The 21,451-nt window shown below is 37.5% G+C and overlaps 1 protein-coding gene across 4 annotated transcripts in view; it reads left to right on the forward strand.

Moving 5' to 3' along the window:
* The window catches only part of R3HCC1L (R3H domain and coiled-coil containing 1 like), a 105,407-nt gene that overhangs the window by 24,821 nt on the left and 59,135 nt on the right, over nt 1–21,451 (forward strand). For 3 of the 4 annotated variants that reach the window (XM_025397955.1, XM_025397953.1, XM_025397954.1), the window contains one exon: nt 3,249–3,357. The exons of the other annotated variant lie outside the window; for it this stretch is intronic. The gene's annotated coding sequence lies outside the window, so the exon portion shown is untranslated. The remainder of the gene's footprint in view (nt 1–3,248; nt 3,358–21,451) is intronic. 4 annotated transcript variants of the gene reach the window in all.

A 21,451-nucleotide genomic window follows, 5' to 3' on the forward strand; every position in this document is an offset into this window, starting at 1 on the left:
CTACAGGGTTTATTCTGTCCTTTCCTCTTTCCATATTTGTAGCTCTGATTTCCAACAATGAGAAATTACTCATATTTTTGCTTATTGGTTCAATTCTAAAATATAAGAAAATAGTTTAAGAATTATTAACTCATACCACCATTTAAAAGACACCTCGTAAGTAGAATTCAATGTTTGTTTATAGTGTTTTTCCTTTAGCCTAGGGACATGTAGTCTAAATCTGTACTGTGTAATAATACGGTAGCTACTAGCCACATGAATAGAGATGTGTTACAAGTATAAAATGTACATTGGATTTGAAAACTTACTACAAAATAAATATGAAATATCTCACTGGTATTTTAATAATAGTTTATGTTGATTATGTGTTGAAATATTTTAAGTGTATTAGATGAAATATATTAATAAAATTAATTTCACTTTAATGTGACTACTAGAAAATGTTAAATTACGTATGTGGCTCCATTATATTTCTATTAGAATGTGCTGATATAAAAACCATGTTCAAAAGTTACTTGGATTAATTTTCCTTCTCTAACATTCTTTCCCTCCTCCCTGGGGTTATGTTATTCATTTGAAATACAGTGTACTTCGTTTATTTCTATTTGTATTCTGTCTTTTTCACTTGATCCTAATTGATCTTATTTATTCTTCAGTATGTGAAACATCAGCATGTTTCCAAAAGTCAGAACTCTACAAAGATGTTTATACTCAGGGCACTGTCACCTGTTCCTTCTGTCCTTCTCTAACCTGTCCTCTGCAGGTTACCAGTCTAATGATTCCCCCAGTTATCCTTCATGCATTTTTTTCCCCTCAGGATTGAGGATATAGATGCAAATTTTCTTAATTTTCTTTCATTCTTACACAAAAGGTAGCATACTATGAATACTCTTTTGTACTCTTATGCTCTTTCTAATATTTTGAATTTACAAAAAGTACTGCAACCTTGTCCATATATATTTTGGTATGTTGGAGGTGTATTTTGGAGTAAATTTTCAAAATGGAATGGTTGGGCCAGAAGTTAAAAGCATATGTAGTTTTCTTAAATATTGCTAAATCCCTTTCTGCAGAGGTTGTATGAATTTGAATTCCCATCAGCAGTGTTTAAGAGGGTTAGTTTCCCCACAACCTCATCATCAGAGTGTGTTGGCGTGCTTTTTAATTTTTGCTAACTTGATAGGTAAGAAATAGTATCTCAGTATAGTTTTAATGTTTGTTTCTCTTGTTATCAGTGAAGTTGAACATCTTTTTATATGTTTAAGGGTCATTTTTTATCTTTTTGTTTGAAATATGTATCTTCATTTTTCCATCAGGTTTTTGGTCCCCTCCCCTTTCTCAATTGTTGGGAGTTTTTAAATATGAGGAATATTAGCTCTTTACTGGTGATGTATGTTACAAATATTTTCTCCCAGTTTGTAGTGTTTGTGCGTGGGTATGAATGTTTAGACCTTTATGTAGTCCAGTTTTTGAGTTTTTTGTTTTATCTGAATTTTGGATTAAAATTAGAGGCTTTCCTTGGACCTACGGTAAATAATTCACCTATGTTTTCTTCTAGTACTTCTGTGGTTTTAGTTGTTAATTTGGATCTTTGATCCATTTGGAGGTATGGTTTCTTTAAAAATGAATAAAAAGACCAATTTTGCGCCAGTGTTCTTTGATATGCTACCTTTATCATATATGAAATTTCTGTTTGGTTTATTTCTGGACTTTCTATTTTCTATACCATTATCACACTTTCAGTTATAAAGGCTTGATAGTATATCAAGGGCTAACTTTTTAAATTTTTAGTGTTTTCCTGACTACTCTTGCATGTTTATTTTTCTGTTGAACTTTAGTATCAGCTTGTCTGTCTCAATAAAAAAGCTTGCAGGTTATTTTATTGGGGTTATGTTAAATTTATAAGTTAACATATGGAAAACTGACTTTTTAATGCTGTTGTTTCGTGCTGAGATTTCTGTCCAAGAACAAAGAATATCTTTCCATTTGTTCAGATCTACTTTTGTATCTTTCAGGAACGTTTTAAAGTTTTCTTTACATTTAACTCCTTGATAAATTCTCCACTTTTTTTTTCAGCTCAATAATATATCTTATAGATCTTTCTTTTGTATATCTACATAGTTTTCTACAGTGTGGATGCACCATAATTTATTTAACCTGGCTGATATGGGTGGACATTAAAGTTGTTTAAAATTTTTCACTATTGCAAACAGTTCTGGAATAAGTAAGTATCCTTGTAGAAGTCTAGTTACTTCCTTATGATAAATTTATCAGAGGAGAATTGCCTCGTCAAAGGTCTTTTGACACATAAAAGTTTCTGAAACATATTGTTAACAGCTTTCCATATTAATAAAATGTATACCTCCACTAACACTGTGTTTGAGCCCTATTCTGTTGACATTCAGCAAAACAGAACCTTATTGCTCTTTTTTAATATTTGCCAGTTTGATAGCAAAACAAAGTATGTTTATATTGCATTTCTTTGCTAACTGATGAGTTTTATTTTTTATCCATCTACCATTCAGCTGGCCAGCATATACTTGTTGAGTATCCACCATGTTCCATAAGCTGTCCCATGTATTAAAACTGTAATAATGACTAGAAGTTGAACATCTGTTTGTATCTCTCTCTCTGTGTGTGTGTGTGTGTGTGTGTGTGTGTGTGTGTGTGTTTGAGATAGGATCTCGTTCTGTCACCCAGGTTGGAGTGCAGTGGTGCCATCACAGCTCACTGCAGCCTTGACCTGCTGGGCTCAAGCCATGTTCCCACCTCAGCCTCTTGAGTAGCTGGGAGTACAGGTGCATGCTACCATGCTTGGCTGATTTTTATATTTTTTGTAGAGATGGAGTTTTGCCATGTTGTCAAGGCTAGTGTCAAAATCCTGAGCTCAAGTGGTCTGCCTGCCTTGGCGTCCCACAGTGCTGGGATTATAGTCATGAGCCACCATGCCTGGCGTCTTTTTGTGATTTTTATTATTTTGTGTCTTATGTCTTTTTTTTTGGTGACAGTTAGTAGACTTTCCTGTCCTCAGGTCTGAGAATGACAGCAGATGGCATTTCCTTATTCTGTTTGGTTGATGAGCTTCTAAAAAGTGCTTTTGTATGTGTGTCTTCATTGCACATTCTGTGGCACATCACTGTGTTAAATGCAGACTTATAAAATGAGTTAATGAAAGTTAAGTGGCTAGACAGGTGTCAAAGAAATAACTGTATATTTTTATAAAAATAACTTTTATTATTACTGTTTTTCAGGTGAGGCTGCTGTCTGTCAGAAAGGAACTTTTATACAGTTTGCCTTCAGAGACAGTCTATCTGCATGTTGTAGAGTTTTATTATTAAGAAAATAAATGTTACTTATATGGTAAGTTGCCTTTACTTATGCATGTTTTATAGAAATACTGTCTGTTTACTCTAAAGATTTGTTTGCTTGTATTTTGTTTCTTCAGTGTCATTTTATTTTGTAACTGTCATGTCAAACAAGTTTGAAAATGGCAGTTTCCTGAAAGGTGTAGGGTCTTTTGAAGATTTTCTTCTGTTTACTATCTATCTTAATTTTGTTGTTTGTAGTAGAGAGGAGAACAAGGGCTGTTTAAATATTGGGATTAGTTTTCAAAGTTGGATCACTAGCTTTGGTCTGTCTCTTTCCACTGTAACAGCTGAGAATTAACATCCTTCTTGTCAAGCCCTGGCTTCACTATAATTCATATAGTGAGTAGCAAAGATGCAGTGTTATTTTAAGGGTTTGATTAACTGATTCAGGAAGAATAGGTGGTCATTTAAATAGTAAAGTATAAAACAGAATGAATAATGTTATTAAATAACTTAGAAATGAAAAATAACTGATTTTAATTTTTAAATATTACCCTATAGGTATTTGTTGTCAGTTAAAAAATTTTTTTTTCAAGGAAAATTTAGTAAGTTGATATGACCTGCTGTTTTGTGAGAGGTTTTCTTACTCACATCCTCTGATGATCTTTTGAGTATATTCCAACTTCTGACTCTCCTGTATGGCCAGTGACAATGGGCCAGCCGATGTGTAGGGTGATAGCTTTAGTGGTAACCAGAGGGTTGGTCACAGCAACTGTCAGAAGATAAATATACTCATGTGCTGCTGACGCACGTTGCAAAAATTGGATGGAAAGTATGACATGATACTGGTGATTTGCCGAATTTTCTCTCAGATAGTTTTGTGCAGCTAAACACAGTGAGAAATACATGTTGATGTTGAGAGCTGAGTTCAAACAAAGTAGTCTCAAATAGAATCCAGGGATGAGGAGCTATAGGCACTGAAAAAAGAGAGGAACAATATTATCCTTAGATTTGTTTTTTCTTAGTCTTTTTGCTTTTGTTAGCGTCAGAAAACTGTCTTAGGTATTTCTGGATGTTTTGCATGGCTCATATGGGTAGAAACATAGGATTTCATTGTACATGACTGAAAAGGCCTGCATCTCAGAGCAAATCAAAGTGAGTTTTAATCTTGGTTATTTGAAATCTCCTTGTACCTGTCTTATTAGGAGTATTATTTTTTTTTTTTAAGAAGGAACTAATTTGCAGCTGGCTATAAAGAGTGACATTGTGTCTGGGAAAATGCTGTACTAACACACTGTGCTGTCCCACAAGAGTACTTCTCAAGTCCCCAAACGCTGTGCTGACAATCTGTGACAGCCTGTGAATTGTTGGGCAGCAGTTGGGGAAGATGGACAGCAGGGTGAGGTGGTTGTGTGTAAGTTAGAGGAGGTGGGGAGGGGAAGAAGTGAGAGAAGAGCAGAGCAGCTTCTAAGTTTTGTGGGCAATTTGAATGGAAGGTGTTTTAGTTGTTGTGTTCTGCTAATACAGCTGTGAAATAAACAGCTAGAGGGTGGGGTGGAAATAGTGTATTTCACCTTTCCTTTCAAGGTATTATTGATTCTGTCATCAAAACTGTAAGGTTGCCTGGGCATGGCAGCTCACCCCCGTAATCCCAGCACTTTGGGAGGCCCAGGTGGGCAGATCACTTGAGTTCAGGAGTTCGAGACCAGCCTGGCCAGCACAGGGAAACCCCATCTCTACTATAAATATAAAAAATTAGCTGGGCATGGTGGTGTACGCCTGTAATCCCAGCTATTCTGGAGGCTGAGGTGTAAGAATTGTTTGAGCCAGGCAGGCGGAAGTTGCAGTGAGCTGAGATTGCGCCAGTGCACTTCCAGCCTGGGTGACCGAATGAGACTCTGTCTCAAAAAATCAAATAACAAAAAACCCTGTAAGGTTCTGTGTTGTATTGATGAGAGTGTGGGTTGGATGGAATTAAAACTTTTGAGGAGACTAGAAATATCACATCATACCAGGAAGTGAAACTATAAAGGTAAGGGTAATGGGGATAGGGCTTATCTTTTCCAGGAATTATTATAGTAGTAGTAAGGCCAGTTACCATATCTAGATCCACAATGGCTAGGCCTTTATCTCAGACAGATGTACAGCTTGTTATTTATTTATTTATTTGATTGATTTGATACATATACTATCAGCTGTTACTGTTTCTATAGCAAGCATTGTCAGACATCAAAGACAGAAATTTCTGGATATTATTTGGATTGTGGAGTAGAATTTAATGTGGGCAAGTTATGGTTCAGTTCTTTCTTTCAGTATGAGAGTAGTTATACAAAGTAAATAGCTTTGCTACAATGAACCTTTGGCTGTAGCCAGACTAATATTGGGGACTGAATGTTTGTGTTCCCCCTAAACTCATATGTTGAAATCTAGTCCCCAGTGTCATGGTGTTGGAGATGGGGCCTTCAGGGTGTAATTTAGTCATGAAGGTGGAGCCCTCATGAGTGAGATGGCTTCCCTTATAGGAAGAAGTCAGGGACCAGGTGCTGTGGCTCACGCCTGTAATCCCAGCATTTTGGGAGGCCAAGGCAGGTGGCTCACCTGAGGTCAGGAGTTCGAAACCAGCCTGACCAGCATGGTGAAACCCCATCTCTATTACATACAAAAAATTAGCCGGCATGGTGGCACATGCCTGTAATCCCAGCTGCTTCAGAAGCTGAGGCAGGAGAATCACTTAAACCTGGAGGTAGAGCTAAGATTGCACCATTGCATTCCAGTCTGGGCAACAACAGCGAAAACTCTGTCTCAAAAAACAAACAAACAAACAAGCAAACCAAGAAGAAGCCAGGGAGCTAGCTTGCTCTGTTTCTGCTATATGAGAATACAATGGGAAATCAACCTACTACAACCTGGAAGAGGGCCTGCTCCAGAACCAGGCCATGCTGGCACCCTGATCTTGAACTTCTAGCTATTAGAATTGTGAAAAATTTTTGTTGTTTTTAAGCCACCCGGTCTATGGTACTTTGTTATAGCAGCCTGAACTAAGACAACCAGTTTCTATGAGTCTCCAAAATAACACTTTCCGACTTTTTGCCTCTTCACATGTTGAGTGTGTTCTTTCCACTTGTAATGTCTCCCCTCAGTTCTGTGTCTGAATATCTGCTTCTAAAGGCCTAGCCTCAGTTCCACCCACTTTATGACATTTTCCTCACCCATTCCAAGCCCTTAGTGATATTTTTCTCCTCTGGTTTCTATCATTTACTTTTATTTGGCAGTTAGAGACATATAGTCCCTTAAAACAACATGAAAACAATCTTTCCAATTAGGTAGAGAGACGTCTTAAGGGGAAGCTTCATTTTTACTCTCTCGGCTCACTGCAACCTCTGCCTCCTGGGTTCAAGCGATTCTCCTGCCTCAGCCTCCCGAGTAGCTGGGACTACAGGTGCGTGCCACCATGCCCGGCTAATTTTTTGTATTTTTAGTAGAGATGGGGTTTCACTGTGTTAGCCAGGATGGTCTCAATCTCCTGACCTCCTGATCTGCCCACCTCAGCCTCCCAAAGTGCTGGGATTACAGGCGTGAGCCACCGTGCCTGGCCCGTACTTTATAATTTCTACTACCCCAACAGTGATGTCAATACAATATGTGCACTTAATAAATATTTGATGGTAAAAAAAAAAATGCCATTGCCTATTGTTAGCTTTTACCCATCTTTAACAATTATCTTTCTCTTTGTATCGTAAGAATACTAGATAAGAATTGAGTTTAAATACCTGAGCCATGTTCGTTCAGGAGATGATTCTTCTTTGAAAGCCTTCTGTAGCCCTGTGTACAGGCGTTCTGTTCCTTAAAGTAACATTGCTTTGACGATGTTACTGTATTATAATTATCTGTTATTCTTGAAACTCTAATTAATAAACTTTGAAACTGCATAGAAGAGAAACTCTTAAATTTATTAACTTGCTAATGCTTTCTTTGTCTGAAAGTTGCTTTTGGTTTCTCAGTTTCTCACCAGGCACATTTCACACTTGCTGGTATAGCTCCAAGGAGGGAGGTGATAGATACGGAGCTGTAGCTATGTCTCTAACAGACAGACTCTACCTCATTTATAATTATTCATTTTTGTCGTTATTGTGATTTGGTATTTTAAAAATTAAACTATTCTGTGCTATACATTTTTACAAACATACATACAAAGTAAAGAGCTTTGCTACAATGAACCTTTGGTTGTAGCCAGACTAGTGTTCTGTGCTGTGCATTTTTACCCCAACATAATTTTTAGAAGGTATATGTTTTAGTCTAGTGCAGTAGTTAGGTGCAGGGACTTTGAAATCCAATCCAGGGACTTTGAAGTCCTGTCCAACACTTGGAAACTGTGTGATCTTAAGTAACTTAAGTTTCAGATTTCTCATCTGTAAAGTTGGGATAATAATGCTACCTCTTAGTATTGTAGTTGGGATCAAATGAGATAATATATATGACACTTAGCTGAGATTGAGTCTGGTGGCCTCTACTTTCAAAATTTACCCAGTGGTTTATTAGCTTTACTCTGTGAATCTTAAAGAGGAAAAAAAAAATCAAGTTTAATGCATGTCAAGGTTGAGGTAAAGCCCCCAAAGCCTTATCCATTTGAGCTCCTTTATTGTCAACTATAGGATGTCAGTTAAACCCAGAATAGACCCAGGAGAGGAACTAATTTCAGATAACTGTAGAAACAGACCAACCTCCAGATGTGTAATGAGGGAAAGAAGTTTTAAGAGGGAGTTTTTTTTCTTTTCTCCCTGCCCCCTACCACCAGTTACATATGCAGAGTAGGAAGCAAACTTTTCTCTCTACCTTTCTATTACATATCATATTGCTGTTCAGTATATTAAAGCTTTTTATCTGACTGCCTTTTGAGGTGGTCAGTAATAGGTGCTAACATTAAACTTGGAGCAGTTAAATTGGTGAGTTGTGGGGTTACCTTGTCAGTGGAGTGTGAAAAAGACTAAGCTGCGGACTGTTTCCCAGCCTATAAAGCGTGAAATGAGTTGGTGCTGATGCATGGCGACTATAGCCAGTGGAGTATAAAATACGCTGGGGGCATGAATTGTGTTATGTTGTGAGAAAGACCTTTTTGTGCCAGTTTATTTATGTATTTTGGGACCTCCAAGATCCTACTGGAATCATGTATCTTGTATCTTTTGTTGTCCGATACTCAGTGTTTTCATGAAATGTTTCTTCCAGTTGTGCAAGCTGTATACTTTGTCCAGCTGCAGGCAGAGAGGCAGAGGCAATAAATACAAATGTCCAAGGCAGACTAATATTAAAATACTGTATTATATTCTGTTTAAGATTGCATCTGAAAATACCATCTGCAGTTGGTATTTGATATACAGGTTTCTTCTGTTTTAGACTCAAGATTTGAAAGTATACTCTGCCTTCTACTTTGAGCTTCTGCTAGTGTGAGAACTGTGTTACCAGTTTTACTGGTTGGTGGTCCCATGTTGAAATGTGCCTCTGGAGAAGGGACATAGAGAAGGACAGCATTTTCAAATGCTTGGAGGAGTTGGTAGGAATAAGTATAGAGATTATTCTTATGGGGAATAGAAGAGAGGGTGTTCCTCTCCTGACACCTGGTGAGGTTCTTTACCATATGGCTTTGAGGGTGAGGCAAGGTGAATGAGGAAGTTTCAGAGACAATAGTGAATTATTGTCAGCCTTTTTAAGTCTGGAAGGTTATTGGAAATAGGCATACTATGAAAGCATTAAAGGTCTTTCATTCTTATCTTACTTGGTTTTCTCTTTTTACGGCAGCAGTCTTTGAACTCTTTTTGGTTGCTTTGCAGTTACATGGATTCTAAGCAAATTGTGAATATTTATGAAACTAATGCATCATTGTGAGACCATTCTGCTGAGTATCAGGCAGTCTAGTATAGTAGTTAAGCGCAGAGACTTTGAAATCCCAACCAACACTTAGAAGTTGTGTGATCTTTAGTTATTTAAGCTTCAGATTTCTCATATATAAAATTGAGTTAATCATAGCTATCTCATAGTACTATAGTTGGAACCAAATGAGATAATGAATATGCAATGTTTACCACAGTCCCTGTCACATAGTAAGCACTCAGTAAATGGTAGCTGGTTATTATTCTTTCTCTTCCTCTGCTACTACTAATGGCACTACTCTACCACTACTTCACTTTTGCTTGTAGGGCCTAAACTGTAATGAAACAGAAAACACAATTAGACATGGTTCATTGCGGCAGATTTGGAAAAATATGTCATTGTTCTCTTGGGCATGGCTTAATAGTTCTTTCTTAACTAAGTAGAAACTATAAAAAGACTTTTTATTTAAAATGAAAGATAAGAATCTTTGTCTTGGTTTAAGATAGCTTTGCAAATGAGTCTAAAAAACTGTTTTTTCTAAAATGTATTTGCTTAATGCAAATAAATCGGCCTTTATATGAGCTTTGGGAATATATAAAACTAACAGTTCAAAGAATTGTCATTCCTTATTACTCACCTAACATAACCTTATTTGTTTTTTTTTTTTTTTTTCCCAGAGTGAGTGCCTTTTTGGGGAATTGTTTGAAGTTTTTTTCTTGTGCCAAGATAGTCATGGTAGAAGTCTTGTCCAGTGTATGAGGCACATTTTTGAGGGAATGGGATGGAAAAATCACCCCAATCATTTATCCTTGATGGTAATGAGCATTAGTGTGGATAATATATTTGGATTTGATGTGCATTATGTGATTATTTTTTCAGCACAATTAACTTCCTATATCCTGAGCATATACTTGGTGGAAAACTGATAATACAGCTATAATAGTGGTAAAACTGCTAGTTTAGTTGATAGACAATCTGGGTTCTAGTCTTAGTTACTACCACTCAAATAGTCTTAGATAAATCCCTCAACCAGATGGTTTTCAAAGGCTCTTTTCAGCTATAAGCTTTTTGTTCGTTTGTTTTGAGACTGGGTCTTGCTCCGTCACCCAGGCTGGAGTATAGTGACACAATCATAGTTCACTGCGCCCTCAAATTCATGGGCTCAAGCAGTCTCCCTGCCTCAGGCTTCCAAGTAGTGAGGGTTACAGATATGCGCTACCATTCTCAGCTAATTTTCTATCTTATTTTAATTTTTTAGAGACAGTCTTGCTGTGTCACCCAGGCTGGTCTTGAACTCTTGACCTCAGGCAGTACTCCCACCTCGGCTTCCCAGAGTGCTGGGATTGCCTGCGTGAGCCACTGTGCCTGGCTTCAACTGTAAGATTTGAAGATGGGTATGGAGGTAGCTTAGAAACTGGGAAATGTAGTAGTGACACATTTTGGCCACCAGAGGGTGAAGTCCAGTCATTGAAATTGTGCTCTGTATTTGACCAGAATGTGGCGTTCTTGGAAATGAAGAGGACACATTGCTCCTCTGTTCATTTATGTTAAGTTATAGAGCCTCTTGTTGTCTGATTCTACTTGCATTTATTATCTTTCTGCTTTTTTCTTCTCAAAACTTTGTGGGTAGGACTGGGGCAGATATTAAAGGAGAAGAAAGGAATAGACATATCTAATTGTCAAGTAGTCATCCAGTTTTGTTCTATAAAATAATGAATGGCTTTCAGATGACCTATGGGCAGCCTCGATGGGAAGCACAATAGTATAGGTCACCACACTTAATTATTTGTGGCCATCTTCCTTCCCCAAAACACATAGGCACGCATTCAACACTTAACCCTCGTTGCCTTCACTCTTTCTGAAATTCCAAGGGTGAAAACAGAATGTCTGAGAAATATAGCAGAATGAGTACAGCCCTTATAATTGTAACTAAGGTTCCAGTCTTGCATTGCCACTTAATATCTATGTAACCACGGACATTACAATTTTGAATTCCAGTATCTTTATCTGAAAAACTAGGATGTTGAATTCTGACCTATACAGTTCCTTTCAGTAAGTCTAATTCTAAGGCTCTGTAAAAATTCTTTAAAGTTTATTTGAAGGGCAGTGCTATTCTTAATACAACACTCTAATAAAGTAGTATCTTCAACAATAGCATGTTCTTTTTTGATAGAAACAGAGCTGTAGATGTTGTTAAGGCTTAAATATTAAAGTATTAAGTAAACTACCATAACACCAAGTAGAAAGACAGTTACTACTCCACCGTGGCATTTTTTTAGCCCCATAAACAAATACAAACTAATTTTCTGTGAATGTAGGTTCAGGATGGCAGTGGTTCATTCAAGAGGGGCCAAGACTAGGGGGAGCCAGGCCAAGCTGTTCGGGTATAGTTAATAGTGAGACATTTTGAGAAGTCGTCATTTGGGGATAAGTAAGCTTAGCAAAAGAGGGCATGTAGGTTCTGGGAACCTATGTCATGAAGCTGGAGTCAGAATCTATTTCTTCCAGCCACACCAGTGGAAATAACTTTGATACAATATTCAATTATACAAGTCCAAGTTGCTGTCTGAGAGCTCAGGATGATAAGATGGAAGGAACAAGGAAAGGCATGGTAGTCTAAATACCCAGACAAGCTGAGATGAGTGTCTAGAATGTGACAAAGCAAATGGACTCAGAAGTGTGCTTGTGAAAGCAGGCAAGGATTAGTACTTACTACGATATGTACACAAGAGAGTAGAAGCCAGTCAAGCTGATTGGGTAGAAACAACATTTTAGGATTATGTTCAAAAGATAATTTTAATCTGTCCTGGTTTTAATCACTATCCTTGGTGTTGGTAGAGAAGGTCTATTTGGTATGTCTAAGGCTCTACACATGTTTGAGGCTAGTGATTATATCATTGACAAACTCTAGGTTGTTTGATGGTTCTAATAGCTTTATACTCCACGGGATATACACATATTCACAGATCTGTTCACTACTGCTGCAGAGTTCATTTCACAGAAATGAACTGGCTAGTAAAAAATTTGGCAGACAAACTAGCTTTTCGGGAAGCTGCTAGGAATGGAGCCCAGCTGTTCCCTTTGGGCTTGAGCTGTTGGAATTCATTGGGTTAGCAGCTAGAAAGAACGAAACTGTAACATTTTTAGTTTGGTTCATGACAGCAAAGCTGAGGTGTTAGGATTTCTGTTCTAGAGGTTTACACTTGCAAGTAACTTAACTTGATTGTGTGTCTTAATATTACTGGGCTTCTGACCGCTGAAATATGGCTTGGATCGATGGTGGTTTGGAGAAGGTAGAAAGAGGGCTATCCATCATCCAGAGGCTCCATAGAAGCTGGCTGATAATGCTGCTTTCACCAGGCAGCCATCTGTCCATCCATCCATCAGTAGGATGAAATGAGATTTAGCGGAACAGGCAGCCGTAACTCTGAGCTACTTTCTAACCAACAATTGCAGCCCTGGCCTGAGTCTGACCACAAAGCACAGCACTGGGGTTTGGCGGGATGTGGCAGCAAGTGCAGCCTCCTTCCCGTCACTGCCAGCCTAGAATGTATTCAGTATGAGGCTGTAGCCCAAGCTTACTTCCCATACACAATTTGACTAAACTTGGGATGACAAGTAGACAGAAATAGTCTTTCAGCTCCAGACTATTTTACAGGTTGAGCAGAGCCTTTTGGTGGGGAATATTTTTGCTTAACACTTGGGGTACTTCTAGTAATTCTGTCATTGTGGTATTTAGGGATGAGGTAAAAGTAATTTACTGATTTCATTTTATATAAATTCTTGTTTTTCTTCGTAAATACAAATTTTTACCTAGATTGTTAGGTTGCAAAAATGGAATTTTCATTCTCTCATTTCTCTCTACTCTCTTTGGTGGTGCTAATATGAAAGGCAAGAAAACGTAGATGGGGAAATGGGTAAAAAATTCGAAGCAAGAAACTGATGATCCCTAAAATGGACAATTAGGCTCTGAATAGTTGGTTGTGTACCATGTCTTCCCTGGTTCTTTTGCAGGAACATTGAGCCTTCCGAGAGAGCTTCTTAGTATAGCTCTGTGCTCATGTTGCCTGTCCTGGTACCATCCCTAGTCATGGCCAGCTTCCTTGACTGCTTTCTCTCACTGGTCACTTTAGACCTCAGCTCCTGCTCTTTGTTCTGAAACCTTGCTTTTCACTTCAGATTGGGGGAAGGGTAGAGGGAGCCTAATGTACCGGAGATGCTTCGGAAATGAGAGCCTTGGATGAATTCCTGGGCCTATTGATCCACCGGCAGTTTATGCATCCTGACATTCATAATCTCAGTAGGCTGCTGATGTTCCTGATTAATGGGCCCAGGGGCTGTCCATCCGTCACTTCACATTAATTACTGAAGAGGTGTTTTTCCAGTGATTTACCTGACAGCGGGCTGTGATAAATACCCCGAAGCAGAGTGGGCAGTGATTAATCACAGGGCCACACCCCTCCCCCTACTCTTTTTTCCCCCTAACCACAGGTTAGCATTGGGACCTGACCAAAGAGTGCCCCCTCCTCATAAGCTATCTATCTCCATAATTGCTTGTGGATGTGTATTTATTGGGGCATGGGGCCTGGCAGATAGCATTCTAGAACTTGTGCCAAAGATGATGAAAAATAAATCTTCCCAATAGGAAGAGTAACTAACATGTTTTTACATGGGGCAGAGAAGTGTCTGTGAGCTGCCTGTATGTTGCTTTTTAAGAAATCTGATAGGAATATTGCCTACCTACTATGCATGCACTCAATACTGCAATGGTTGCTTTTTGAGCTTTAAAAAAGAGGAGATAGAACAGCTTTTGTGTTTGCTATACTTGTAGTATATTCAGGGAGAATATGTGAACAAATATGAGAAATTAGAGAACATTTCAAAGTACTAATATAATATTGGGAGAATTGGACTATAACTTCAGGATTCCATTTCTTACTTTGTGGCCTTAGAAAGTGAAATTTAGTTAACTTTTTAATTAATGTTTTTCATGTGTCAAACACTGTATTCAACTCTGGAGATATGAAGATGAATGTGATACAGCTGAGATCTCAGGGAACAAAGTGTAGTGCCCCTTGCCTCAGTTTCTCAGAGTACAAAATAAACTTCCAGGAAGTTATCAAGTTAATTTTAAATTAGTATAAGATCTAAAGTAATTTAAAATCAGTTCTTACATTAATTTTTCTGTGAATATTTATTGTATTCCCAGGGATAAAAGAAGCGTATGAAAGATACTATCTGCCCTCAAGAAACTTATAGAGTGTGAGATAGCATTCATAAATGAAACAGTTGAATAAGAATATAAAGTAGTATATAATGAGAGTGATATAACGACAATGAGGTATCTCAGTTTAAACCCAACTCATTTAGGAGGGCATTACACATTATCAAGGAGGGCATTCAGAAGTTGGAAGGAGCAGACAATGAGGCCATCCTGCCTAGAATGGAGACTTTGTGTCTGAGAATGATAGCTACATTATTGAAATAGTAGATTGACACCAAATCATGGAAAATCTTGAATGCAAGGTAAGCTTAGTTTTTATTTGTATGCTTTGGTGGTGAATCTAAGGTTTTGAGTGAGAACGTTTGGAAAAAAATGTATTTTAGAAAAAATTCTTACATATTGATGTTCCTAATGTTATTTGGAATTGCCAAATTACCTCGGCATTCTTGGAGCCCTCTTTTCCTCTATAGTTCAAAATAAAACCGTTCAAATTAAAAATATAGTTTTGTATATGTGCCTGATTGCAGTGCAAAGGATTTTGTAGTTTGGTTGTATATGGAGGAGATGATAGAGTTGACAGTCAAAGGAGACCAAGGTTCTCATTGTTAACACGTGCAAAGTTGAGTCAGTCAATTAAGTTTTAAGTAATGACTGCAGAATTAAATTGGGAAAGACTATAGCCTCAAGATTTAAGAAAGAAACCATCAGTCTTACAGATAACTTCATTAAGGCTATACTGATTATTCACTGGCTACTAGATAGGCATATTTTAAAGCCAAGAGTCAGAAATTAAAGGGTCAGTGCTGTCAGCTATATTTTGGCAGGAATTTTAAAGAGGTGTCATTTTTTTCATTAAAAAATTTAAGATTGTATATGGCAAACTTCACCTTTCGTGGAGTACATTTTGTGAATTTTGACAAGCATACAGTTGTGTAACTCCCACACAATTAAAATGCAGAGAGAGCAGTTCCATCAATTCAGAAAATTCCCTTGTCACTTTATAGTCAGCCCCTTACCTGATCCCAAGCTTCTGGCAACCAGTGGTATGTTTGCTGTCTCTACAGTTTTGTATTTTCCAGGATGTTGTGTAACTGGAATTGTATTTCTCTAATGATAAATGATTTTTAACATCTTTTTTGCCATCCTTATATCTTCTTTGGTGAAGTATTCTTAAATTATTTTGTTGTTTTTTTGACACTGAGTTTTGAGATTCTGGATGAAAGTTCCTTATCAGATGTGATTTGCAAATTTTCTCGCAGTTTGTGGCTTTTTACAGTTCTCTTACATGTCTTTGAAGAGCAGAAGTTTGAATTTCGATGAAGTCGAGTTTATTGATTTAACACTCATAGGTGGGAATTGAACAATGAGATCACTTGGACACAGGAAGGGGAACATCACACACCGGGGCGAATTGTGGGGTCAGGGGAGTGGGGGGGGGGTAGCATTAGGAGATATACCTAATGTAAAGGACGAGTTAATGGGTGCAGCACACCAACATGGCACATGTATACATATGTAACAAACCCGCATGTTGTGCACATGTACCCTAGAACATAAAGTATAATAAAAAAAATTATTTTATGGATCATGCTTTTGATGTTATGTCTAAGAAACCTTTGCTAAACCAAAAATCCCAAAGATTTGGTTCTATATTTATGTATAGCAGTGTTAAAATTGTAGGTTTACATTTAGATCTGTGATTCATTTTGTTAGTTTTTATATGTGGTGTGAGGTATAGATACAGTTTTTGTTGTTGGAAATGAATTTCCACTTGTTTTGGCACCATTTTTTGGAAGGACTCTCTTTTTCATAGAATTTCCTTTATACATGTCTTGAAAATCAGTTGTTCATATATGTGCGAGTCTTTTTCTGGACTCTTACTCCGTTTCATTCATCTATATATTTATCCTTTCTCCACTATGACACCTGATTATTGCAGCTTTATAGTGAACTTGAAATCTATCTTTGTTCCTTTTCAAAGTTACTTTGGTGATTCCATTTCCTGTGCCTCTTCATATCCATTTTAGAATCAGCTTCTTAATTTCTGTAGAAAGTCCTTCTGGATTCTGATTTAATTCTAAAGATCATTTTGGGGAGAACTGACATCTTAAATATTGAGGCATCTCATTTATTGTCTTTCTTTAGATTTTTGATGTCTTATCAATGTATTTTAGTTTTCAGGGTAGATTGTACACATACTCTGTTAGTTTTATGCCTAAGCATTTCATGTTTTTGAGTGCTAATGTAAATGATACTCTTCAATTTTCAGTTTTTTTCATTGATAGAATATAGAACTGCTTGTATCCTTATGACCTTGCTAAACTTACTTGGTTCTGGTAGCTTTCTTATAGATTCTATGGGATTTCTATGCAGAAGATTATGTCACCTGCAGATAAAGACAATATTACTTCTTTCTTCCAATCTGGATGTCTTTTATATTTTTTTCTGCCTTGCTGCACTGGCTGAAACCTCCATTTTAATGTCAAATAGAAGTGGCAAGTGTGGTCATCTTTACTTCGTTTTTGCATCTTATGGGGAAAGAATTTGGTTCTTCAAGTATAATATAAGCCATAGGTTTTTATTGCTCTGCTTTTTTTTGTAGATAACATTTATTAGGATGAGGAAGTTCTATTCCTAGTTTACTGGATGGATGTTGATTTTTGTCAAATATTTTATGTACATCTATTGAAATAATCATGTATTTTATTTTTTTAGTCTTTTATGGTGAATTATATTTTGCCTGAACTTTTTAAAATTAATTAGTTTATCTATTATACTTTAAGTTCTAGGGTACATGTGCACAATGTGTAGGTTTGTTACATATGTATATATGTGCCATGTTGATTTGCTGCATCCATTAACTCGTCTTTTACATTAGGTATTTGTCCTAATGCTATCCCTCCCCCACCCCCCCACCCCATGACAGGTCCCAGTGTGTGATGTTCCCTGCCCTGTGTCCGAGTGTTCTCATTGTTCAATTCCCACCTATGAGTGAGAACATGAGGTGTTTGGTTTTCTATCCTTGTGTTAGTTTGCTCAGAATGATGGTTTCCAGCTTTATCCATGTCCCTACAAAGGACATGAACTCATCCTTTCTTTTGGCTGCATGGTATTCCATGGTATATATGTGCCACATTTTCTTAATCCAGTCTATCATTGGTGGACATTTGGATCGGTTCTAAGTTTTTGTTACTGTGAATAGTGCCACAGTAAACATACGTGTGCATGTGTCTTTATAGTACCATGATGTATAATCCTTTGGGTATATACCCAGTAATGGGATCACTGGGTCAAATGGTATTTCTAGTTCTAGATCCTTGAGGAATTGCCACACTGTCTTCCACAGTGGTTGAACTAGTTTACTCTGCCATCAACCTTGTAAAAGTGTTCCTGTTTCTCCACATCCTCTCCAGCACCTGTTGTTTCCTGACTTTTTAATGATCGCCATTCTAATTGGTGTGAGATGGTATCTCATTGTGCTTTTTATTAGCATTTCTCTGATGACCAGTGATGATGAGCATTTTTTCATGTGTCTGTTGGCTGCATAAATACCTTCTTTTGAGAAGTGTCTGTTCATATCCTTTGCCCACTTTTTGATGGGGTTGTTTGATTTTTTTCTTGCAAATTTAAGTTCTTTGTAGATTCTGGATATTATCCCTTTGTCAGATGGGTAGATTGCAAAAATTTTCTCCCATTCTGTGGGTTGCTTGTTCACTCTGATGGTAGTTTCTTTTGCTGTGCAGAAGCTCTTTAGTTTAATTAGATTCCATTTGTGTATTTTGGCTTTTGTTGCCATTGCTTTTGGTGTTTTAGTCAGGAAGTCCTTGCCCATCCCTATGTCCTGAATGGTATTGCCTAGGTTTTCTTCTAGGGTTTTTACAGTTTTAGGTCTAACATTTAAGTCTTTAATCCATCTTGAATTAGTTTTTGTATAAGGTATAAGGAAAGGATCCAGTTTCAGCTTTCTACATATGGCTAGCCAGTTTTCCCAGCACCATTTATTAAATAGGGAATCCTTTCCCCATTTTTTGTTTTTGTCAGGTGTCAAAGATCAGATGGTTGTAGATATGTGGTGTTATTTCTGAGGCCTCTGTTCTGTTCCATTGGTCTATATCTCTGTTTTGGTACCAGTACCATGCTGTTTTGGTTACTGTAGCCTTGGAGTATAGTTTGAAGTCAGGTAGCATGATGCCTCCAGCTTTGTTCTTTTGGCTTAGGATTGTCTTGGCAATGCGGGCTCATTTTTGGTTCCATATGAACTTTGAAGTAGCTTTTTCCAATTCTGTGAAGAAAGTCATTGGTAGCTTGATGGGGATGGCATTGAATCTATAAATTACCTTGGGCCCTGTGGCCATTTTCACGATATTGATTCTTCCTATCCATGAGCGTGGAATGTTCTTCCATTCGTTTGTGTCCTTTTTTATTTTGTGGAGCAGTGGTTTGTAGCTCTCCTTGAAGAGGTCCTTCACATCCCTTTTAAGTTGGATTCCTAGGAATTTTATTCTCTTTGTAGCAATTGTGAATGGGAGTTCACTCGTCATTTGACTCTCTGCCTGTTATTGGTGCATAGAAATACTTGTGATTTTTGCACATTGATTTTGTATCCTGAGACTTTGCTGAAGTTTCTTATCAGCTTAAGGAGATTTTTGGCTGAGACAATGGGGTTTTCTAAATATACAGTCATGTCATCTGCAAACAGGGACAATTTGACTTCCTCTTTTTCTAATTGAATACCCTTTATTTCTTTCTCTTGCGTAATTGCCCTGGCCAGAACTTCCAACACTATGTTGAATAGGAGTGGTGAGAGAAGGCATCCCTGTCTTCTGCCAGTTTTCAGAGGGAATGCTTCCAGTTTTTGCCCATTCAGTATGATATTGGCTGTGGGTTTGTCATAAATAGCTCTTATTATTTTGGGATACATTTCATCGATACCTAATTTATTGAGAGTTTTTAACATGAAAGACTGTTGAATTTTGTTGAAGGCCTTTTCTGCATCTATTGAGATAATCATGTGGTTTTTGTCTTTGGTTCTGTTTATGTGATGGATTACCTTTATTGATTTGTGTATGTTGAATCAGCTTTGCATCCTAGGGATGAAGCCAACTTGATCTTGGTGGATAAGCTTTTTGATTTGCTGCTGGATTCGGTTTGCCAGTATTTTATTGAGGATTTTTGAATCAATGTTCATGAGGGATATTGGTCTAAAATTCTCTTTTTTTGTTGTGCCTCTGTCAGGCTTTGGTATCAGGATGATGCTGGCCTCATAAAATGAGTTAGGGAGGATTCCCTCTTTTTCTATTGATTGGAATAGTTTCAGAAGGAATGGTACCAGCTTCTGTTTGTACCTCTGGTAGAATTCAACTGTGAATCCTTCTGGTCCTGGACTTTTTTTGGTTGGTAGGCTATTAATTATTGCCTCAATTTCAGAGCCTGTTATTGGTCTATTCAGGGATTCAAATTCTTCCTGGTTTAGTCTTGGGAGGGTGTGTGTGTCCAGGAATTTATCCATTTCTTCTAGATTTTCTGGTTTATTTGCGTTGAGATATGTATAGTATTCTCTGATAGTAGTTTGTATTACTGTGGGATCAGTGATGATATCCCCTTTATCATTTTTTATTGCGTCTATTTGATTCTTCTCTTCTTCTTTATTAGTCTTGCTAGCGGTCTATCAATTTTGTTGACCTTTTCAAAAAACCAGCTCCTGGATTCATTGATTTTTTGAAGGGTTTTTGTGTCTGTGTCTCCTTCAGTTCTGCTCTGATCTTAGTTATTTCTTGCCTTCTGCTAGTTTTTGAATTTGTTTTCTCTTGCTTCTGTAGTTCTTTTAATTGTGATGTTAGGGTGTCAATTTTAGATCTTTCCTGCGTTCTCTTGTGGGCATGTAGTGCTGTAAATTTCCCTCTACACACTGCTTTAAATGTGTCCCAGAGATTCTGGTATGTTGTGTCTTTGTTCTCATTGGTTTCAAAGAACATCTTTATTTCTGCCTTCATTTCGTTATTTACCCAGTAGTCATTCAGGAGCAGGTTGTTCAGTTTCCATGCAGTTGTGTGGTTTTGAGTGAGTTTCTTAATCCTGAGTTCTAATTTGATTGCACTGTGGTCTGAGAGACAATTTGTTGTGATTTCTGTTCTTTTAGATTAGCTGAGGAGTACTTTACTTCGAACTGTGTGTTCAGTTTTGGAACAAGTGTGACGTGGTATTGAGAAGAATGTATATTCTGTTGATTTTGGGTGGAGAGTTCTGTAGATGTCAGGTCTGCTTGGTGCAGAGCTGAGTTCAAGTCCTGGATATCCTTGTTAACCTTGTGTCTCGTTGATCTGTCTAATATTGACAGTGGGGTGTTAAAGTCTCTCATTATTGTGTGGGAGTCTAAGTCTTTTTGTAGGTCTCTAAGGACTTGCTTTATGAATCTGGGTGCTCCTGTATTGGGTGCATATATATTTAGGATAGTTAGCTCTTCTTGTTGAATTGGGCTCTTTACCATTATGTAATGGCCTTCTTTGTCTCTTTTGATCTTTGTTGGTTTAAAGTCTGTTTTATCAGAGATTATGATTGCAACCCTTGCTTTTTTTTTTTTGCTTTCCATTTGCTTGGTAGATCTTCCTCCATCCCTTTATTTGGAGCCTGTATGTGTCTCTGCATGTGAGATGGGTCTCCTGAATATAGCACACTGATGGATCTTGACTCTTTATCCAATTTGCCAGTATGTGTCTTTTAATTGGGGCATTTAGCCCATTTACATTTAAGGTAAATATTGTTATGTGTGAATTTGATCCTGTCATTATGTTAGCTGGTTATTTTGCCCGTTAGTTGATGCAGTTTCTTCCTATCATTGATGGTCTTTACAATTTGGCATGTTTTTGCTATGGCTAGTACCGGTTGTTCCTTTCCATGTTTGGTGCTTCCTTTAGGAGCTCTGGTGGTGACAAAATCTCTCAGCATTTACTTGTCTGTAAAGGATTTTATTTCTCCTTCACTTATGAAGCTTAGTTTGGCTGGATATGAAATTCGGGGTTGAAAATTCTTTTAAGAATGTTGAACATTGGCCCCCACT

The sequence above is a fragment of the Theropithecus gelada genome, chromosome 9, assembly GCF_003255815.1.
Source record: "Theropithecus gelada isolate Dixy chromosome 9, Tgel_1.0, whole genome shotgun sequence".
Classification (NCBI taxonomy): domain Eukaryota; kingdom Metazoa; phylum Chordata; class Mammalia; order Primates; family Cercopithecidae; genus Theropithecus; species Theropithecus gelada.